Source organism: Cornus florida, unplaced genomic scaffold, assembly GCF_030987335.1.
Source record: "Cornus florida cultivar Cherokee Brave unplaced genomic scaffold, ASM3098733v1 CherokeeBrave_3.0.0_Hap2_Chr04, whole genome shotgun sequence".
NCBI classification, from domain to species: Eukaryota; Viridiplantae; Streptophyta; class Magnoliopsida; order Cornales; family Cornaceae; genus Cornus; species Cornus florida.
Window position 1 is genome coordinate 19,093,260 of NW_026775574.1, and position 19,709 is coordinate 19,112,968.

General features: G+C 36.0%; 2 non-coding genes across 2 annotated transcripts; both read right to left on the bottom strand.

Moving 5' to 3' along the window:
• Nucleotides 1-421: 421 nt before the first annotated feature.
• On the bottom strand, nucleotides 422-530 carry LOC132305888 (small nucleolar RNA R71). The gene has a single exon (XR_009481733.1). It is a non-coding gene; the product is annotated as a small nucleolar RNA R71 (small nucleolar RNA).
• Nucleotides 531-18,446: 17,916 nt separating this feature from the next.
• Nucleotides 18,447-18,553, bottom strand: LOC132305851 (small nucleolar RNA R71). The gene has a single exon (XR_009481719.1). It is a non-coding gene; the product is annotated as a small nucleolar RNA R71 (small nucleolar RNA).
• Nucleotides 18,554-19,709: the final 1,156 nt, after the last annotated feature.

Sequence of the window (19,709 nt, forward strand, 5' to 3'; positions counted from 1 at the left end):
TGTGCCACCACCACCACCCATTATCCAAGCTAATAATGGAGCTCATGTAGAGCCACCAATTATAAATTCTCCCATGGCTTTAAAGGATCACTATGTGCTTATTGAAAACAATGCACCCATATGCATTCATTTTCCTCTTTTTAGAGCACATCATTATGAAATTAAGCCACAAACCATACAAATGCTTCCAAAACTTTTATCGGCTAACCAATGAGGAGCCTTATAAGCATTTGGATGAGTTTATTGAAGTTTGTTCCACCGTAAAGTATACAGACATACTGGAAGAAGTTTTAAGGTTGAAACTTTTTCCCTTTAGATAAAGCAAAGTATTGGTTTAAAAATTTGAGACCTCTTTCCATAACTTCTTGGGCAGAAATGCAATAAGAGTTTTTAAGGAAGTATTATCTCATTTCCAAAACCAATGCTACACGAACTTTGATTCGTGAGTTTTCACAAGGGGATGGGGAGATGTTACATGAGGCATAGGAATAATTGAATGATTTGCTTAAGAAATGTCCTCATCATGACATTCCTAAGTGGCAAATTGTCCAACATTTCTATGAATGTTTGTCAAACACCCATAAAGGCATGGTTGATGCTTCAATGGGAGGGTCTTATTTGGATAAGCATGAGGATGATGTGCAGAGATTGTATGGAAGCATGAGTGAAAACTCAATGCATTAATCATTGTCTTCTAGAAATGGTAGGAATGCAAATATAAGAGGGAAAAAGAATTCAAGCTTATATCAAGTGGAGAATTCTAGTGACATAGTTGCCAAGGTAAAGTCTTTAACTCAAAGGTTTGATCAATCAAAATTTGGCTCATCAAGTGTCTATTTCCCCTCATCATCATCATTCTAATAAGTTTTGCATGACATGTTCAAGTGTGCTACATACTATTTCCAATTGTCCTCATAGACATGTGCATAATGAACATCATGAACAAGTCAATGCTGTATTTGTGAATCAAGGAAATAACCCTTATGGCAATTATTACAATCTCGGGTGGATAAATCACCCCAATATCTCTTGGAAAAGCCAAGGGGAAGGTTCAAACCCTCCCAAAGGTGGTTTTCAAGGAAAATATACTCCACCCTACTTGCAAGGCTAAAATTCTCAAGGCTATCGTCTGCCTTATCAAGCTACCAATGTGAATCAATTCTCAAATTCTCAAGGTCCCAATCAACCATCTTATTCTCAAAGTCATCATAGAAGTCCTGCTTTTGAGGAAAAAGTTTTATCGGCTTTAGGAACTTTGGAGGCTAACACTCAATTGTTTCATTCTTACTCACAATCAATTTCCAAGCGAGAAACCCAGGTAGCACATTGAATGCAAGAGAAAAAGGAATAATCCCTCTTAATCCTGCACCCAAGCAACAATTCGTAGTGGAAACAACTTCCTAAATGGAAGGCCCTTCACTTGAACAAGTTAATGCGGTGACCACTTTGAGAACCGGAAGCGTGATTGATAATGAAGTTGACGTTTCTAATGAAGAGAGTGAACCAGTGCAACCTAGTCAACCTTGTTTCACATCCTATTCCTCCTTCACTTAGTAAAAATGAACATATTGTTGAGAATTCATCACCAAATGCATTTGAAAAATCTTTTGAGCCAAAGGCTCCATTTCCAGATGCTTTGAAAGTATCCACATCTTTTAAAAGACAACAAGGCAAAGTGAATGAAATAATTGAACTGTTTCGGCAAGTTAAAATAAATCTTCCTCTCTTAGATGCCATTAGATAAATTCCGGCTTATACAAAATTTTTAAAAGATTTGTACACTCTAAAGAGAAAGAACTAGAGCCAAGTACCAACGAAAGTTATCCTCATCGAGCAAGTTAGCTCAATTTTGTAACACAACACTCTCCCCAAGTTCAAAAACCCCGGTTCACCTACTACATCTTACACTATAGGTGACCATGTCCTTAATCGGGCTCTTTTAGATTTAGGGGCGAGCGTGAATCTTCTTCTATACTCGGTGTATGTCCAATTGTGTTTGGGCGATTTAAAGCCAACGTCGGTAGTTTTGTAACTAGCCGACCGCCAAAAGGCCTCGGAGTATAATTGAGGATGTTTTGATAAAAATTGATAGATTCTTCATCCTGGTTGATTTCGTGGTCATTGACATGGAGCCGGTTGCTAATCTAAAGAGCCAAATCCCCGTTATCCTTGGCAATCTTTTCTTGGCTATCGCCAATGCCAACATAAATTACGAGGATAATGAAGATTCCTTTTCGCCATATGAAAGTGAAGTTGAACATATTCAATCCAACCCCTAATTCAATGGACAAGCACGAATAGGCTTATGTTGTGGAAAATGTTAAAAAAAAAAAAAAAAAAAAAAAAAAAATTGACTTGCTTTCTCTGTTGAAAAACCAAATATTTTACTCTTAAATGAATCTTCAAAGGATGTTGTTTTGAAATGCAATGTAAAAAGGGCATGGAAGCCCAAAAATCCTTTTGACCTAAAACCGTCAAGCATATTTGAGCCAAATCCAACAATTTCCTTAGGGAATGATTTGTTGGGTGGGGTTTGAAGTTCATTTTTCCCCATTGAGAAGGGGATGTCCAACAAATTTTTTGATTCGGGCTAAAAGAGCCCAACGTCTTGCTAGAGACGTTAAACACTAGCATTCGTAGGGTTTTCTAACCCTATTCCACTTTCATTTCTTTTTGTTATTTATTCTTGTGTCGTCTAGATAAGGTTCGAGATTACTTATTTCTACTTTGAGGTTTTGCATAGGACTCTTTACACTTTCATCTCAAAATGAGGCATTTAGTGCCAGTTCAATCAATCAAAGAATGTCTTCGAACGATCGAATTACTTTGTAATTGATCTCATCACTACACTTAGAAATTTTTTTGAAGTTCTGCAGATTTCTGTTCTCAATCCCATCGTGCAAACTTTTTGTTCGATCGTTCCTAGTGCACTTCGATCGATCTAAGTGTCCCTCATGATCGATCGAGATTCCAAACTTAAAAAATATTTGAAGTTCTGCAGATTTAGTCCTCTATCCCATCGTTTGAATTTTTGAGCAGATTTCAGGCCTCTGTCCATCGTTTGAACCATTGGATCGATCAGAGGTTCGATCGATCCAAGCCTGATCGTTCCGAGTCCCACCTTTGACTTTCTGTTGACTTTGACTTTTTATTTCTATTTTTATTTTTATTTTTAACTTTTATTTCAAAAAAAAAAAATTTAAATCAAAAAGATTTTTAATTTTCAGAAATATTTTTTTATTTTACAATTCGATCGATCTGAGAACCTTCGTAATCAATCGAATGGACTTTGTGATCAACCACACATGTCAGGAACAGTTTTTAAAAATAGACTCAAGGGTCATTTGGATCATTCCTTTAATCTATCCAGCCCTCTCATCTCCTCCCGAAGCTTGCCACTTTCTTCTCCACCTTCGGTGAGGATCCTGAAGCTCCAACTCTTAATCTTCGTCATCTCTCTTCTCTTATCTTCCACTTCTCTCCTTGGTTAAGGTGAGTTCTTTGTTTTGTTTTAATTTTGATGTTTCCATGTTAGATTCTTGTATATATATGCTTTCATGTTTCTATTTTCAGTTCTAAATCATGTGTATATATATGTATATATATATATATATATATATATATATATATATATTGTTTTCAAATTTAGATCGTGGGTTACGTGTCATTTTAAGTGACCAATTTTGCTTCTTTGAGGTGTATAGGGGGTCACGAGCCTTTAAGTGACCATTGGCCTTTGCCCCGTGTATTTCACGTCACGAACGGGTGACTTTTCAACTTGCAACAAGTTCAATCGATCACACTAGTGCTCTGATCAATCAGAGCACAATCGATCCAATACATGCCATGATTGATCCAAGTTGGATTGATCACATTTCTTTATGATCATTCAAACTTCACTATTTTGCAAATGCACGCCCCTATAGCTTTTCCCGTGTTCCATGCTATCATATTCATGCCCAATGCCTCTGTTTTCCACGTTGGTTGCATTTTTTACTTCTCATTTCTAGCATGTTTCACATTAATTGATGTTACCCAAGTATACCCTTTGTTCGTTTATTGTCTAAGTATGGCTTGCTTCTCCACTTGCATAAATAGATTCATGTGTTTCCTACTATAATATTTGTTTTGTGCATTATTTCAGGGTTGTGTTATCTATCTTTATTTGACAAACATATTTCTATCCATTATGATTTCATTTCTGCATCTTATATACCACTTCCTATTACTGACTTCAATTGTAAGTGTTCAAGACCACAGCTAACCGAACCTATAGTCGCCAGGTTAGGCCCAAAACGGAGGAGCCAGTTCAGGCCCAGTTTGAGCCTTCTGATTCTTCTTTGGAGAGTGCTCCTTCTAAGCCACCTCCAACACCTACTCCTATATCAGCACCAGTACATCCAGCAAGTTTATGCACCTTAGTGTGGCGCATAATGATAAGTGCTCAAATGTGACGCATTTTAGCATCTAAGATAGGGTATTTTAGTCCATTCAACTATTATACTTTCATGTCTTAGTACTTATTTGTCTTTTTGCCTATTTCAGGTTAATAAAGTTCAAACAGGCTAATAAGAGCCATTTAGCTCAATTTTGGAGCTAAGGAAGAAAATTGGAAAGAAGTCAAGAAAATTACATTAGAGAAACTTTAATCGATCTAAGGAAAGTCCCGATCGATCGAAGTTGGCTACAATTGATCGAAATGAAGGCGGTGCCAGCTCAGCATTTTGGATAAGGCCAAGAAGATATTTTCATGATACGTTATCTTCGATCGATCGAAGCTAAGTGTTAGATCGATCGAAAATGCTTCAATATATCGAAATGGCTGCTGGCAGTGTGCTGTCTAATTCCCGAGTACGCCAGACTCTACCTAACTTTTGTAGCGGTGAATTTCCTCCAATCAAAGGCTGTATTTCTGACTTGGTGCCTACTTAAAGAGGCTTGTAATAGATTAATTAAACCATATTGTAAAAAGTATCAGCTAGTTTTTCTTACCAATTATAGAAATAGTTTCTATCTCTAGAACTAGGGTGTTGTGAAGAAAGCAAGGATGAAGATGATGATGCCAACCTCCAAGCTAGCCCTTGAGGGTTCCATGGCTACTACAATGAGTGGCTAAATCCTTCTCTTGGAGCTAGAGATAGCCCCTAGGCTTGCTTCCTAAACCTAGCTTTTGTATATTTTTGGGGATTTTAGTTGTAATATATGTTTTGACCATGAATAAATATAGATCTTGTAATTTTTACATGATTTGTATGGATTAATGCTTTTAATTGCTCATTTAATTCTATCCATATGTCTATGTATAATAGAATGAATATTCATGTGTTTTTCTCTAGATTTAATGAAATTGATGCATGTTTATGTGTGTTGGTGTTATGAATCTAGTGATAGTCAAGGCATGGTGCTTAATTGAATACTCTTGTGGTTTATTTGATGGTTTATACTTATTTCTTGATGGATTGTGCCACATTCTTAGTTTAATTAGCTTAATTTTTATGTCACTAGCTTAGTTGTGCTTTAATTTCTTAGATAGGTGGACAATCCATTCTTATTGTTTGATGTTCCATACTCATAAGTGCAAGAAGTACATAAATCTAGATTATTGTGTGTGCACTAATTGTGGTTTAATTGAATGGTTATCAGTCTCATTTGATAGGTTATACTATTCATCAGATTGACTAGATAATCTATGCTTATTTGCCATTCATGCTTAGTTTTCAATTGGTGACACACACATACATTTTACAACTTGAATTTCCCCATTAATTTATAATTGCTAATGTTTGGTGAAATGAAGCTTCGTAGTGAACTCTAAGCCCCAAGGCCTTTCTCTCATATTACTTTCTCTAAATTCTAGATTGTCACTTAATTGCATTGATTAATTTGAATCATTAGTTTAATTAAACAAATCAAACCCCTCTTTTGATCATTCAACCTACTAGTCCATCATTGTTTCCAAAGTACCGTTCATTTCCTTTGGGATGATCCCTATTCAATCTTGTTATATTATTAGTTAGTAGTGGTAGTGAGATTTCATAAATTTAAACTTGGCCACATCTCTGTCTTTACCACTTTTGTGCAACTCAGTTCGACAACCACCAAGTTTTGGCGCTGTTGCCGAGGATTTGGCAACGCCGTATTTTGGAATTAATTATGAATTAGTACTCCTTTGATCTTGTTTTATTTTATTATACTCTGTTTACTTATTGTGTTTATTCTTGATTGGCTAGGCACATTGAGCCAAGGAAGTAAAACAAAAGGGAATTCAAAGCAAAGAAGCAAGCTAAACTAAGCAAAAGCATAAAAAGCTAAAGCTAAAAATAAAAAATTACAAAGCAAATCAAGGCAAAAAAAATTAAAAATATTTTGAAGTTGCTTAAGGACCCTTTGTGAGCTTTTCTAACTCTCTCTTACTTAGTTAAATCGTGAGCCCGTGTGGAGGCAAGTTTTATCTGCTTAGATAAATCATCGGCCCGTGAGGATGTAATGACCTGGTCATTTTCATTTCTTTCCCTTTCTTCAAATTTTGCGGATAAATTTTTTTTTTCATTGTCTTTTCCTTTTCGGGTTCGATTTCCCGCCTCTTAGTGTCGTCTCGAGTGCTCGGAAATGGTTTCTGAGGCTCTTTCCTCTGGATCGACAACTTCCTTTGAGGACCGAGTTATTTCCACATTTTTTTTTTTGACACTATTCATTTTTTCGTCTTTTCTTTATTTCGTCCTCTTCTCGTTTATCACTTTCACTTGCATAACCTCATTTTTTGTGCTCGAATTTGATTCTAGTTTTGCATACGTCCATGATATTTAAATTCCATGACATTTACATTTTTACTTTTGTAGAAATGCATATTAAATGCTTACTTTCTTTGTAAAAGCCATGAAAACAAGACTTTTTACAATTATCCATAACTTGAGGGGTTTTTGGGTAATTAACTAAAGTAATTATTTTTCGTCTTAGGGACCATTTTGCAATTTAATTTGATATTTTCAAAAAGGACTTGTTTGCAATTTTCGGAAAGTGTGACAAGTGTCACACTCTCATTGGTCCACTTGTTGACATTTGTGTGGAAACACTTTGATGCCTTGGATGATGACATGTGGAGGGTGGAGATTCACCCACTTGTTGGCCTAGGATTAGCACACTTGTTGGCATGGATGGTTGACAAATGTAGGTTCAATATTAAGTCTTGGAAATTTACATAGGATGGTGACAAGTGTAGGCTTAAGATTAAGCCTAGGAATGAACCATAGATTCATGACAAGTGTAGGTTCACCATTTAGTCTTGTATTGTGTGTGTAAGAGAGGTAATGTAAGAGCACATAGTGGGTGGAGGATTTCTAGCCCTTCCACTCACCATTTTATACTTTATCATTTTCATTTTCACTTGTCGTCAAGAACCATAACCTAGCCACCACTGAAGAAAAGCTTGGTTAATAGCTTTCTTCTTCATTTTGGCCTCCTTCCACACACCTTAGACATAAAACCTTGGAAGACAAAAGCGTCCTTTCACTCCCCTCTTCATTAACCCTAAACTTGTTTACCATTTTGAGCTTGGTTGCTTGGATTATAGAGATTCAATTCTCTATTGAGGTAGGGGGTGTTATCATTTATCTTCCAAGTGATTTTATTTGTTCCTATAGTGATATCTAAGTTATATGTTTGTCTTGTATTAAAATGAGAAACAAATGATTAATTGTAACTTGAATGTAATTCACTTTAGACTTGATAAATAACATAACCATGGCTTGATTCATAACTTATATTAATTTGAGGTCATTTAAAGTTATTTTAAAATCTAGAGGGATTAATGAATTAATTTAATTAATTTTTATTTATATGCTCCTATGACTTAAATTAAGTTTTGAAGTGATTTATATAATAACCATGACATGTACTACAACATATATATATTTGGGGCATTTGGATAAAAATTGCAAAATTTATTTAATATTTATCTTTTGTGAAAGTTTAATTCACATGGTGATAGCAAGCATGAATTCATGATGTAATGTGATATTTGGATAGGCCTTGGCATGTTCTCTAACGTAGATTAAATTGAGGGCATTTGGAATTGTTTAAAAATTTAGAGGAAATTAATTAATTAGCTTGATTAATTTTGTTTTAAGTGTTTTAATCACTTAAATTGTCATTTGATGTTATATATGTGATGATCATGACATGTCCTTCAATATATATTAAATTAAGGTTATTTGGGGTTAACTTGGAATTTAGAGAATTTAATTATTTATGTTTAATTAAATTCTATTTTATTACTCCATGGATTTAATTGCATTTTTAAAGTTGTTTTTATATTTAAATCATGGATTTGGATTTGGTGTATGTTCATTTGATTACTTTTGAGTATTGGATAACATAGTCGTTACTTTTATATTCATGAGAATATGTTTTTCCTTATTGAATTTATTGTTGCTATGTGTAAGGAATTGCACACTTTGTATTTGACATCTTTCATGCCATAGTAGTTGTAGACCTTGAGCATGTATTGTATAAGTTTACAAAATTGGATTGTGCTTGGTAAATAGTTGATATCTTGTATATACATGTTGATATATATACGTTGTTGCACAATTTGTTGATTTTGGGATGTCGTTGTTTGGCTACGGCTAGGACTTGGTTCTAGTATGGGAGATTGTCCCTCTATATAGTCTAGTGCGCACATAGGGAGGTTACCCATGGGCTAGTAACCCTAAAGTAACCACATTGTCGGTTTGATCCAGCGTGACGTCCAAGTATCCACTTTGGTTTGATTTCGCATTTAAATTCCAAGTTGTTAACTTTGTGAAATTATATCTCATTGTGTTATGTTGAAAGTTCTATTGTCACTTGATAGCATGAATTAAATGGTATTGAATTGTAACTTGGTACAAAGATAAACCCATGCATTCCCTACGAGTAAACTTGTTTACTCACCCCTAAGTTAATGGGTGTTTTGCAGGTAAAGAAGCCTTAGTGTGGGATGCACAGCATGCTTAGACTTACTAGAGTTCTTGAAATATTTTGATGACATAGAATATGCATATGTTAGCATATCTTGTCTTACTTTTGTTTACTTTGATAAAACTTGTACTTATTGTCTAAGTTATCTAATGTGCACTTAAGTGCACTTTTTGACACTCTTAGAATGTGGTTGTAATGAGGCCAAGGACCAAAAGCACTTATGTGAAATGTATGTTAACTTTGAACTTCATTGTTGCCTATGGAAAATATATGGATTAATGCATTGAAGGGTTCTATTTTGTATATGACATGCCATGAGGCCATAGGCCATTACAACACATCTATTTTATCACATTACATATGCTTGCATGCTCACTTTGGCAAACAACACCATCCTTGATGAAACAAAAACTCTAAGTAGCATTTTTAGGGAGTTTTACCCTATTCTATTCTAGGGGCATTTCAGATATTTCAAAATGCTTTTTTTTCATTTTTCCTTACTAGTCACATAGAAAACTCAATTTTAAGGGGGGTTTCTTCTTTGTGTTTTTCCAGAAAATGCCATCTTGGCCCTCAAAAATCTTTTTTTTTTTTCCGAAATTCATTGCTGCCAGGTTTTTGCCGACTTTAGTACAAATGTACTTGGTACTATTCATCAACTTTTTTTTGAAAAGTGTGACAACCAATCCGAAACTTCCGGGGTCTTGTGGGTGTATTTGAAGATTGTATTTTTAATTTAGGAAATTTAAAAACCTTCCAAAACCCCATTTCCTTTCTTTGGGCAGTAGCTTGGAACGATTTTTGACCTCTAGACCTGATTTTCTTGAGGGTATTTTGGAAATTTTACAATGCATTTTTTTGGTTTCCGTCAGTGCATCGGGTAGAAAACTTGATTTTAGGGAGGGTTTCTTCTTTGAGTTTTTCCAAAAAAGTCCTTTTAGATACCCATTTTTACTCTCAGTTGCAGCAGTAGTGGGTTGACGGCACTGTAGCTGTCAAGGCCTTCATCGGGCCGCTGTGACGTCGATTTTGTTTTTGACCTTTCTCCCTCATCCAGACTCCAAATCAAGTGAATTTTTTTTTGAAATTGATTAATTTTTCATTGTCTATCCAAATGTGTGCTCAATTACACCCGAATATTTATGGATAATTACTAGTTTTTTCTTTAGCTTTATTGCTCGTTTTTCTTTATTTTGTCGTTTCTCCTTCGTCCGAAATCCGAATAATGAAATTCTTGAGTCCATCATGATTAGTTTTTCATTGTCTTCCTAGTGGTGTGCTCGATAGCACTTGAATCTATTTTTTTTGTAAAATGACCATTTTGCCCCTAGGTTCCTTTTTGTTCTTTTTTGAAACGACACTTCCGCATTTGTTTTCCTTTGGGTTCCATGACCTCATTGAGGGTCACATTGGTGTCTTAGAGATGCATTGTATCATTAGAGACCGTTGTTTCACCTTTCACTTCCGCATTTCAGATCCGTTATCGGGTCATCTTTTGGTCATCACTGACGCACCAGGTTTACAAAACTTGGGCCGTCACAAGTGGTATCAGAGCTCCTAGGTTTGAATACCTTGGATGACAGGTTTTGGGTGCATATCATGCTTGTGTTGCCATGCTCTATTTGTTTATATACTTTATGATAACATGTTTATGTGCCTAGGTGGTATATGTACTATATAGTTTGGTTAAAGCATGATTTTATTCTAGTAGAAGAAGCATGACATATGATGTATGCTAGGTTAGATTTGTATATGCATATTGTTTTGCGTATTTGATAGGACTTGGGATTAGTCACGGATGTTTGACTTGAGGTTGGGTTATTTGGTGAGTTTGCAGTTAGTGCAATGTTTGGTGTGTTTTGGTTTTGTTTAGGCACTCTTCTTAGATGTTGTTAGCAATTATCAGTTTGCTTTTATGGTAGTTTAGGTCATTGTTGACCTAGTGTTGGCTTTGGATAGGTGGATGGTCACCTTTTGTTTAGGCTCTCGTGGGGTGAGCCATTAGGCATAGCCGTAGTGCTGGATTTGTTGGTTTTGGGCCATGATGAAGTTATGGACCTCTTAGGATCCTTGGTTGTTTAGGACGTTTCCTCTAAGATTGCAATTTTTGTGGGCGAGTACGTTTGTGGGCGGGTGCATGGCACTGTCATGCTACCATACTAGTTAGCTACGAGTGCAGTTCGGATGGGATCAGTGTTGGTTTTTGTTCTGATAGATGTAGACCTTTTGGTCAATGTTTGATGGTTGTTTTAGGGACGATTCTTGAGATTGATTTGGTTGTTGATGGTATGGCTATAGTTGCCATTTACTTTGAGTTCTCCTTGCATGATGACGCTTTTGTGGTCGAGTCGATTGATCAATGTTTTGGGTTAGTGAGAGCATTGCGTTGGTAGTGTCACTCATAGTGTCACCTTTAGATTTAGAGATGGATTGTTAGAGTCTTACCATTGTAGTAAGGTATCACGTTTGTTTTGAGACAGGTTGTTGTCATATTGGTTTTTGGAGTCAGATTATAGCTAGGACTTGTTTTCCTTTTACCTAGACACTCTAGGATACGATGTCCATAGGGTTCATTATTGCATCATCTTATCTTTTACAGTTTCGTTTACTACCATGTTAGTAGTATGATTTATGTTATTGCGATGCATGAGTAGGTGGAGGTCTATCCACATTTATTTTCTTGTTGTATGACATTAGCATGCCTTATTTACATGCTTAGAGACGCCATATTGTTACTATGCTTTAATAATATGCTTTTGCGTTACTTGGAGACATGCTGCATGTACCTTTGATTTTATCTATGTGAGTAGATTTGCTTACTTGGTAGTTGCATTCCTTGTCATATGCATGACTTTCATGTTTAGTTTTCCCTTTTGTTTCCTCCGGTCGCACTTAGTGCATATGTGGGTTTTTGTAATGGTTCCATTGTAAGATTCCTTGTGGAGGAGTTTTCACATTTGTTTTGTTTTGAGCTGTCCGCTTCCCTAAGGTGGGAAGAACACTCCATTTTCATGTTTATTGTGTTAAACACTCATGGGGGGATAGGGTTCCTCCTCTTTTTCTTGGTTGTCTCTTCTCTTTGTCGCCTTGTGCACAGTTTTGGGGTTGGTTGGTCCGTGAGGATCACCGTGGTTGTCTTGAGTCCTTGGTGAGGGTTTGGTGGATTTTGGTCGAATTACTTCCAAGTAGGGGGTGAAGTCTTTGACCTTGTTGTCTTTTGTTTCAAAGGTGGAGTCGTGGTGTTGTCCTTCTTAGGACTAGTGGTTTTCTTTCTTTCGTGTCTTCCCTTGGGAGTTTTTACCGTGTTTGTTAACGGAGTTATGGTGCTCAGGGTGAGTTGATTTGTGTGAGATCATTTTATGAGGACTTGTGTCTATATTATTGAGGATTTTTTTGATTCGTGAGGTGAGCTTGATGCTCTTTTGAGGATGTCTTTTGGAGACTTATTTCGATTTTGGAGACCTGGATGTGGTTAACCCTTAGGAGAGGTTTTGAAGGATCGCAGTTGGATTTGGCTTGTTTATGAAGTTTTCTCGTCTTAGTTATGGCTAGGCATTGTTTTGAGGAATTGTAATTCCAGTGATTGGGTATGGAATGAAATTGAGGAATTTTGATTTAGCCTGGTATTACCAAGCACGGTTTTGAGAGACTCTTTTTTTTTATGACCATGGTTGTCAGAATTTTGATGTGTATGCCACGTGGTGGACTTGTTTTTCGAGGACTTAGTTATCTATGATAGGGATGTGGATCTGATGTTTGATTTCGGTGTAGTTTTATAGTTGATCTGTTTCAGGGAGATATGTGGGACTTTCGATGTAATGTCTTGTATTGAGGTTCGTTTTGATTCATAGTGGTGTTGATTTATTTGGCAGGCTTTGGAGTTTTGATTGATGTTGTTAATAGGAGTGTTTTGAGACATTGGAGTTGTTGGTTTTGTTGTATTGAGGATTTAAGACCTTAAGCGTAGCGGTGCCTATGACATTGTTGTCAAAGTTTTGGGATTAGCTACCCCAACTCTCACACGATGCCTAGTTTCCGTAGTGCATTTAGTGATGATCTTTTCCCGACATTAATGTTATTTGTATCGAGAGGTTTCATGGGTAGACCTAGTAGGAGGTAGGTCATGAATTAGTACCCAGTACCGTCATGCTACCTTACTAACGAGTAAGTGTGGGCGGGTTATGGTCGCTATTCGTACTGCCACATTGTCTTTGTTCTGTACCCTGATTTGATACGTGGTTATCTTGGAGTTCTTTTGGTGGTTGTTTTTGGATTGGTATGATGGTTCATCAGGAGGAATGCTTATGGTTGTTGTCTTCCGTTCCTTTGTCTAACCTTGGGTTCTTTGTGTGTGACTTTTGACTTATCGTGTGTTCGTGTGGTCAATTTCCTTTTGAGAGGTTGTCCTGTCATAAGCATGTGGGTGCGAATGACATTGGTTTGTACGTTGTCTTTCAACTTTGGGATTGCTTTTGTAGCACGTTGTGTGGGGTACTCGGAGATGTACTTCGTAGTTATCCTAGTTTCACCTTTAGTTTCTTGGGGCTGGATTTCGGGGACGAAATCCCTTTAAAGTGGGAAGGTTGTAATGACCCGGTCATTTTCATTTCTTTCCCTTTCTTCAAATTTTGCAGATAAATTTTTTTTTTTCCTTGTCTTTTCCTTTTCAGGTTCAATTTCCCGCCTCTTATTGTCGTCTCGAGTGCTCGGAAATGGTTTCTGAGGCTCTTTCCTTTGGATTTACAACTTCCTTTGAGGACCGAGTCATTTTCACATTTTTTTCTTTTTTGACACTATTCATTTTTTTGTCTTTTCCATATTTCGTCCTCTTCTCATTTTTTACTTTTACTTGCATAACCTCATTTTTTGTGCTCGAATTTGATTCTAGTTTTGCATACGTCAATGATATTTAAATTCCATGACATTTACATTTTTACTTTTGTAGAAATGCATATTAAATGCTTACTTTCTTTGTAAAAGTCATGAAAACAAGACTTTTTATAATTATCCATAACTTGAGGGGTTTTTGGGTAATTAAGTAAATTAATTATTTTTTGTCTTAGGGACCATTTTGCAATTTAATTTGGAAGATATTTTCAAAAAGGACTTGTTTGTAATTTTCGGAAAGTGTGACAAGTGTCACACTCTCATTGGTTTACTTGTTGACATTTGTGTGGAAACACTTTGATTCCTTGGATGATGATATGTGGAGGGTGGAAATTTACCCACTTGTTGGCCTAGGATTGGTACACTTGTTGGCATGGATGGTTGATAAATGTAGGTTCAATATTAAGTCTTGGAAGTTTACATAGGATGGTGACAAGTGTAGGCTTAAGATTAAGCCTAGGAATGAATCATAGATTCATGACAAGTGTAGGTTCACCATTTAGTCTTGCATTGTGTGTGAGAGAGAGGTAGTGTAAGAGCACATAGTGAGTGGAGGATTTCTAGCCCTTCTACTCACCATTTTATACTTTATCATTTTCATTTTCACTTGTCTTCAAGAACCATAACCTAGCCACCATTAAAGAAAAGCTTGGTTAATAGCTTTCTTCTTCATTTTGGCCTCCTTCCACTCACCTTAAACATAAAACCTTGGAAGACAAAAGCTTCCTCTCACTCCCCTCTTCATTAACCCTAAACTTGTTTACCATTTTGAGCTTGGTTGCTTGGATTATAGAGATTCAATTCTCTATTAAGGTAGGGGGTGTTATCATTTATCTTCCAAATGATTTTATTTGTTCCTATAGTGATATCTAAGTTATATGTTTGTCTTGTATTAAAATAAGAAATAAATGATTAATTGTAACTTGTATCTAATTCACTTTAGACTTGATAAATAACATGATCTTGGCTTGATTCATAACTTATGTTAATTTGAGGTCATTTAAAGTTGTTTTAAAATCTAGAGGGATTAATGAATTAATTTAATTAATTTTTATTTATATGCTCTATGACTTAAATCAAGTTTTGAAGTGATTTATATAATAACCATGACATGTACTACAACATATATTAAATTTGGGGCATTTGGATAAAAATTGCAAAATTTATTTAATATTTATCTTTTGTAAAAGTTTAATTCACATGGTGATAGCAAGCATGAAATCATGATGTAATGTGATATTTGGATAGGCCTTGGCATGTTCTCTAACATAGACTAAATTGAGGGCATTTGGAATTGTTTAAAAATTTAGAGGAAATTAATTAATTAGCTTGATTAATTTTGTTTTAAGTGTTTTAATCACTTCAATTGTCATTTGATGTTATATACGTGATGACCATGACATGTCCTTCAATATATATTAAAGTGAGGTTATTTGGGGTTAACTTAGAATTTAGAGAATTTAACTATTTATGTTTAATTAAATTCTATTTTACTACTCCATGGATTTAATTGCATTTTTGAAGTTGTTTTTATATTTAAATCATGGATTTGGATTTGGTGTATGTTCACTTGATTACTTTTGAGTATTGGATAACATAGCTTTTGAGTATTGGATAACATAGTCGTTACTTTTATATTCATGAGAATATGTTTTTCCTTATTGAATATATTGTTGCTATGTGTAAGGAATTGCACACTTTATATTTGACATCTTTCACGCCATAGTAGTTGTAGACCTTGAGCATGTATTGTATAAGTTTCCAAAATTGGATTGTGCTTGGTAAATAGTTGATATCTTATATATACATGTTGATATATATACGTTGTTGCACAATTTGTTGATTTTGGGAACTTGGGGATGTCGTTGTTTGGCTACGGCTAGGACTTAGTTTTAGTTCGGGGGATTGTCCCTCTATATAGTCTAGTGCGCACATAGGGAGATTACCCATGGGCTAGTAACCCTAAAGTAACCACATTGTCGGTTTTATCCAGCGTGACGTCCAAGTATCCACTTTGGTTTGATTTCGCATTTAAATTCCAAGTTGTTAATTTTGTGAAATTACATCTCATTGTGTTATGTTGAAAGTTCTATTGTCACTTGATAGCATGAATTAAATGGTATTGAATTGTAACTTGTTACAAAGATAAACCCATGCATTCCCTACGAATAAACTTGTTTACTCACCCCTAAGTTAATGGGTGTTTTACAGGTAAAGAAGCCTTAGTGTGGGATGCACAGCATTCTTAGACTTACTAGAGTTCTTGAAATATTTTGATGACATAGAATATGCATATGTTAGCATATCTTGTCTAACTTTTGTTTACTTTGATAAAACTTATACTTATTGTCTAAGTTATCTAATGTGTACTTAAGTGCACCTTTTGACACTCTTAGAATGTGGTTGTAATGAGGCCAAGGGCCAAAGACACTTATGTGAAATATATGCTAACTTTGAACTTCATTGTTGCCTATGAAAGATATGTGGATTGATGCATTGAAGGGTTCTATTTTGCATATAACATGCCATGAGGCCATGGGCCATTGCAACACATCTATTTTATCACATTACATATGCTTGCATGCTCACTTTGGCAAACAACACCATCCTTGATGAAACAAAAACTCTAAGTAGCATTTTTAGGGAGTTTTACCCTATTCTGTTTTAGGGGCATTTCAGATATTTCAAAATGCATTTTTTTCATTTTTCCTCGCTAGTCACGTAGAAAACTCAATTTTGAGGAGGGTTTCTTCTTTGTGTTTTTCCAGAAAATGCCATCTTGGCCCTCAAAAATCTTTTTTTTTTTTCCGAAAATCCATTGCTGCCAGGTTTTTGCCAACTTTAGTGCAAATGTACTTGGTACTATTCATCAACTTTTTTTTGAAAAGTGTGACGACTGATCCGAAACTTTCGGGGGTCTTGTAGGTGTATTTTAAGATTGCATTTTCAATTTAGGCAATTTAAAAACCTTCCGAAGCCCCAATTCCTTTCTTTGGGCAGTAGCTTGGAACGATTTTTGACCTCTAGACTTGATTTTCTTGAGGGCATTTTAGAAATTTTACAATGCATTTTTTTGGTTTCCGTCCGTTTTTTGGGTAGAAAACTTGATTTTAGGGAGGGTTTCTTCTTTATGTTTTTCCAAAATAGTCCTTTTAGATACCCATTTTTACTCTCAGTTGCAGCAGTAGTGGGTTGACGACACTGTAGCTGTCACGGCCTTCGTCGGGCCGCCGCGACGTCGATTTTGTTTTTGACCTTTCTCCCTCATCTGGACACCAAATCAAGTGAATTTTTTTTTCAAATTGATTAATTTTTCATTGTCTATCCAAAGGTGTGCTCGGTTACACCCATATATTTCTGGATAATTACCATTTTACCCTTTTAGCTTTATTGCTCGTTTTTCTTTGTTTTGTCATTTCTCCTTCGTCCGGAATCCGAATAATGAAATTCTTGAGTCCATCATGATTAGTTTTTCATTGTATTCCCAATGGTGTGTTTGATAGCACTTGAATCCATTTTTTTATAAAATGACCATTTTGCCCCTAGGTTCCTTTTTGTCTATTTTTGAAACGACACTTCCGCATTTGTTTTCCTTTGGGTTCCATGACCTCATTGAGGGTCACATTTGTGTCTTAGAGACGCATTGTATCATTAGAGACCGTTGTTTCACCTTTCGCTTCCGTATTTCGGATCCGTTATCGGGTCATCTTTTGGTCATCACTGACGTACCGGGTTTACAAAACTTGGGCCGTCATAGAGGAGGCAATTTATTTCTTGCATATTATTGAAAGCATGGGAGTATGAGATCAATGTATGTGGAGGTTTGTTGATTGACTTGTTGCGGAGGAGAAGTGTTTGCTACTTGTTAGTTGTTGAGTTGTTGTTTGTTTTGATTATGCAGGCATGGTCGTAGGTCATTGAATCTTACTCATGTCCCACTTAATTTTAATCTTGAATCCATTGTTTGTAATCCTAGGGGAAGGGGTAATTCTAGTGAATCCATTTCATCAATGGAGGAACATAATGAGGACCATGTTGAGGACCTTGGTCACATCGACCAACATGGCATTTTTCACCCTAATGTGCATCAATATCATGATAACATTCAAGTAACATTAGGCATGCCTAGACCCTTCATTCCATAACAACAAGGCCAAGTTCCAATGGGAATGCCTCGGCCATTTTTTGTACCACCACCTCCCGTTGTTTAAGTAAATCATGGTGCTCGTGTAGAGCCACCAATTATGAATCCTCCCCTTGCTTTGAGAGATCATTATGTGCCAAATGAGTATAATGTACCAATATGCATTTAATTACCTCCATTTAGAGCACACCTTATGAGATTAAACCACAAATAATCCAAATGCTTCCCAATTACCATGGGCTACCAAGTGAATAACCTTATAAGCATTTGGATGAGTTTCTTGAAGTGTGTTCCATCGTGAAATACACGGACATGCCAGAAGAGGTTTTAAGGCTTAAACTCTTCCCTTTCACCCTTAAAATATTTGTTTAACAATTTAAGGCATTTTTCAATAACTACTTGGGTAGAGATGCAACAAGAGTTCTTGAAAAAGTACTATCCGGTGTCAAAGACCAATGCAATGAGAACTTTACTTCGTGAATTTTCTCAAGGGGATGGGGAAATGTTTTATGAGGCATGGGAGTGATTGAATGATTTGCTTAGGAAGTGTCCACACCATAACATTACTAAAAGGCAATTGGTTCAATTCTTCTTTAAAAGTTTGTCGGATAATTATAAAGAAATGGTTGATGCTTCTATGGGTGGTTCTCATCTTGATAGGCATGAACATGGCGTGTGGCGCTCATATGAGAGAATGAGTGAGAATTCAATGCATCGATCTTTATCATCTAAAAATGGTAAAAATATAGGTGGAAGGAAGTATGTAGGCTTATATCAAGTTGATAATTCTAATGATATAGCCGCCGAAGTGAAGTCTTTATCCCAAAGGTTTGATCAATTTTTGATCAACCAAAATTCGGTCAACCAAGTGTCTTCTTCCCCTAATCATACCTATCATCCTTCCAATGAATCATGGATGACTTGTTCTAGTATTTTACATTCTATTTCCAATTGTCCTCATACACATGTGCAAAGTGAACACCATGAATAAGTGAATGCTGCTTTTGTTAACCAAAGGAATAATCCCTATGGCACTCACTATAATGCCAAGTGGAGGAACCATCCAAAATTTTCTTGGAAAAGCCAAGGGGAAAGCTCAAACCCTCCCCAAAGTGGCTTCCAAAGTAAGTATGTTCCACCCCCTTTGCAAGGCCATGGTTCCTAAGGTTATCGTTCATCTTACCAAGCATCATCTGCAAACCAATTTTCAAACTCTCATTTTCCAAACCAATCATCATATTCTCAAGGAAATTCAAGAAGTCCCGCATTTGAAGAAAAAGTTCTAACCGTTTTGGGTACTTTTGAGGCAAATACCCAATTGCTTCATTCTTATTCCCAATCGATTACAAAGCTAGAAACCCAAGTCGGGAAAATAACTAGTACATTAAATGCTAGGGAGAAAGGGAAAATGCCTTTGAATCCACCACCCAAGCAACAATTTATTGTGGATACTAATTCCTCTTCGGAAGGTTATACACTTGAACATGTGAATGTGGTGACCACTTTGAGAAGTAGAAGAGTTTTTCACAATCAAGTTGGTGTTCCCAATGAAGAGAGTGAACCGGTGCAACCCAAAGTTAACACCCGTCCCCTCTCACATTCTATTCCTCCTTCATTAATTTTGAAAGAAACTAATGATGAAAATGTTGCAAAGAATGATTTTAAAAAAGCTTTTAAGCCTAAGGCTCCATTTTCGGATGCTTTGAAAGCATCCACTTCT